The sequence below is a fragment of the Agelaius phoeniceus genome, chromosome 3, assembly GCF_051311805.1.
Source record: "Agelaius phoeniceus isolate bAgePho1 chromosome 3, bAgePho1.hap1, whole genome shotgun sequence".
Lineage (NCBI taxonomy): Eukaryota > Metazoa > Chordata > Aves > Passeriformes > Icteridae > Agelaius > Agelaius phoeniceus.
In genome coordinates this window covers 80,707,111-80,711,175 of record NC_135267.1, presented here as the reverse complement: position 1 = coordinate 80,711,175, position 4,065 = coordinate 80,707,111, and positions in this window count along the sequence as shown.

The following is a 4,065-nucleotide window of genomic DNA, read 5'->3' as shown; positions in this document are numbered from 1 at the left end:
TGTCTCTGTGATTCACTACACAGCCTCACTAAAACACAAAGTTTTGTTTTCTGCTATAAGGAAGCCAACTAGTTGCAGAAATATGAGACCAACGGGCAAATCAATTCTAACCTAATTCAGTTGATTTCTCCAGTTTAGTTCCTGAGGTTTTAAGGGCAAACTCCAAGCAGATAGGACTCTCTAGAATATATATATACTCATTTAAAGTAATGGGAGATAAGAGAGTAATACTTTGGGCCCAGTGAAGTTAGTGGCAGAGTTCCAGTAGCTTTCACTGAAGTCTTTAGGTAAAATCCCAACGCAGTTTGTAGACTGTTCTTCATTAGACAACTTTATTTATCTGTATCTTCCTATAAGAACACGTACCTCATGGATTATTTAGTATATATTATTTATCCTTAAAATTTCTAGGACATTAATGCCAAATAATAATGTTCCTTCAGCATGTTTTAGGAACACAACCTTAACCCCTGTTAAACACATCTGTTATTGTAGCTGCATGTCTCATTATCAATGCACATTCTCCCCCATATTATTCCTATAAGTGAGGAAATGAGATGTAGAATGCCCAGGAACTGTTTATTTTTAAGATAATGTTTAATTGCCTTTAACTTCATATTCTCTGTGTGTAAGCCCATATCGAATTTCCAATGTATTCATAATCCAAGATGAATGGTGATGATTGTGGTGCTTTTTCTGTTTTAGAAAGCAGGTTCAAAGCTCTGCTTGGCCACATTTCTTATGGGACCTGGGGATTTAGAACCTAAGGAGAATTTAGGCCAAAACGTTCACTGGAAAAATCTGTCACTCATTAACATAGGGGAAGTTTGGGTGAAATGGGAATGAGACATTTTCTGTGTAAACCAGCTTCAAATACCATGATTAGAACATTGAAGTATTTGCTGAATGGAAAGTCATTATCTTTTAGGGCTTTCCAAGAAAGTATTCTCTAGAAAGCAAAACCAGATTATATTAGCAGCTGTTGCAGTCATGTAGTTTTTGCTCTGTCCTGTTTTATACTTTATTTCCTGGCTTAGGCTGCTGAAAAGTGTCCCACTATTACAGGATTTTTTGGTCTGTATTATCCTTTCTATGTCATTGCTCTTCTAAATTTGTAAATCCTTAAGTCTTGTGATGAGGGTGGGTGGTCTGAACTAAAATAATAGCCATTGCTCCAGGCAAAAAAACTGCGTTGTGGAGGAGAACCTTTCCTCATGTCAAGAACAGGACCTTTGTGCTGGCAAAGCAGATTGCATATTTCTTTAAAGCTTTCTTGTTACTTCCCTAAGAAGTTGGGTCCCTGAATTGTTCAGATCTCCTCAGTCTTACATGTCAAGACCTAGAAGATGAAAAGTCAAAATGTGCCCAGCTTCTGTTCTGACATGGTCTTCTCTGAAATACTGCTTTGTGTAATCTGATCTGGCATCTCATCTGTCAAAATCTAAATTTTTCAGATCAAAATCTAAATTCCAAAAAAAAATTAAGGGTTCTGCCCTCCTGAAGCCTCAATTCTGAAATTAGACTTTCAAGGAGGAGCTACATGTCAGTTTTCCCCTGCTGCAAATTGGCCTTGTGGTTATTGTATCAATTGGATATAAATATATATATTTATGAATCTATATATATATACAGGGAGAGAGAGAGATATCTCCAAGTTGCCTTGCTATTGCATCAATTTTCTGTGTCCATGAGAAAAGTGTGCTAACTGTACCACTGCACAGAAAGTTCCACAGATGCTTCACAAAGCCTTCTGTTATGTCAGAAAGCTCTTTCCCATCACTTCTAACTGCAGATGTACAGTGGAGGCCTAGAGATGTAACCTAAAGCTGCCAAAGAAGAAAGCAGAGGCATATACCTGCTTCCTACCCAAGTTTCACATCTGTGTAGTTCTGCAAGCTGAGCTATACACAATACAATAGAAAAATGTGCCTGAAAGTCCAATAATCATTCAATTCAAGAACCTTGGAAGTCCCGTCCCTGTTCCCTAGCCAGCCTGAGGTGATCAGTATTGGGCTGAGGGTGTCAGTGGGAGGTAGAGAGCTGGTAAAATACTGGGAAGTACACAGCCCCACATGGATATCTGTCAGTTTCTAAGAAGGACCACATCCAGACACTGAGAAGCAAAACAAGTCTCAACTGAAGGGTGGAAAGTGGTTTGACGAGGCTAGCAGAAACCCTGCTGAACTTGAATTCATTCTCTTGAAACTTCAGTATACTGAAGGTGTCTATCTCATTTCACCTGCTTACCCACAACAGTATGGAGTGTGTACAAGACAGCACCATCTGGATTTGCTGCCAAATAGGTGTAAATAACTGTATGTTATGTTAACATGACAGAAAAGGGGAGAAAATCTAAAAAAATAAATCCAAAGGCTATCATAAACAAGTCAAAACCTTGTTTAAGGATGATTTTACTTTTTCGTTCTTTTTGCATTTTTTGGTGTTAACAAGGAGGCTAGTTAAGAAGGTTAGAGCCTGAAGGATGTTACCTGATTTGTGTAGGAAATTCTCAACAACAGGAACAGACTATGGCCAAGTTTCAGGAAAGCATGGGAGATACTGGTTCAATTTTTTTTTCCTTCTTGCTAAAATTAGTGAGAGAAGAGACAGTTAGGATGTCTGCCTTTTTGAAGATGTCATTCATGACCAGAATCAGAAGCAGCTGAGATGTCTAATGTAAATAAGGCATCGTGAGACCAAATAAAGTTTGAATGATGCAAGAAGAAGCTAAGAGACACGGTGGACTTCATTCCCAGGAGAGAAAGAAATCGTTGCTGTACATTTAATAAATTAGTGACCCAGCTGGTCTGCTTGCATCTATTTGCTTTTCCCTATGAATACAAAGTATGGCAATACATCTGTTTCCTATAACGCTTTCATTTTATGTGTTTTTAAAGAGGTTTCCTGACTCCAAATATGAGACTGGATCCATCACTAACTGCTGCTCTCTAATGAGCATTTTACAAGTGCTAGAAAATCAAGGAAGTACCTAATGCTTTCTGTTTACTTTTGAATATTGTAAGTTATGTTCTCCCCTATAACAGTTATAAATGGACTGATTGTCTCCTAGCATAAATTAACATTGCTCCAATAAAATCAGAGATCCAGATTTATACCAGGGTATTCCCAGAGAAAAATAAATTTCCCAGAATATTTACAGCAGAGATAATGTTCTTTTTTATGGGTACCTTGTAGTATGACCCTACATATTGTTCAAGCTATTTATCTTCCTCATTGTCTAAGATATTTCTGGGTTGTGCTCAGAGAAACTAGAACTTCAGGTTTCTAGGTGTGTGACTTCTAGTCTGTGCTGTTTCCTTTGCTTCTTGAGATAATCACATATTTAGGAACTTTTCTTCTGTTAGAACCTCCTACAGGGTGAAACACGAGCCATGGCAGGGGTGGAGACCAGACACCAGTGGGGCAGGGACTGAGGGCCCTGGGCTAAGATGAAACGGGCCTCCTGAGCCAGTGGATGGGTGGAATCTGACTTAAGAACTCTGACAACCTCTGGCAGAATTTTGTGGCTAATCCTTTTGATCTGGAGATGAAGTTTAATTTTATCTTCAGTGAGTCAGAGTCACAAAAGCCATCTGACGCACGATTAGATTTTGGTTCAGTACAAATGAAAGAGCCTTGGGCCATTTGCTGTTTGCTATGTAGGATGGCCATCAGTCAAAAAGTCTTTTGAGCCTTTTGCTCACTTAGCAAATTGCCATTGCTATTCCAGAGCACTTAACTGCCCTACTAAAACTTTTAACAGACAGCAGACAAACTGCTAGATGATAATACTACTCAAGAAGAAAGTTGCATCCACGTATTGGAAAGGTAAAATTCACACCAGCTTAGATACCATATGTCAGCACTTAGCCAAGTAGATTTTTTACCAGTCCCTTGTCGCATCATTTCAGCTCTAAGTGCTTTGAGGTCACAGTCCCCAGGTATTCCCTAGATATTGTCACATTACACTATAAGATGGTCTCATGCACTTGTGAAAGGCAAGTGGGCCTGGGCCTTTCTTTGCTTTTTTGCCAGACTTCTCCATATATACTGTCAGCTTGGTTG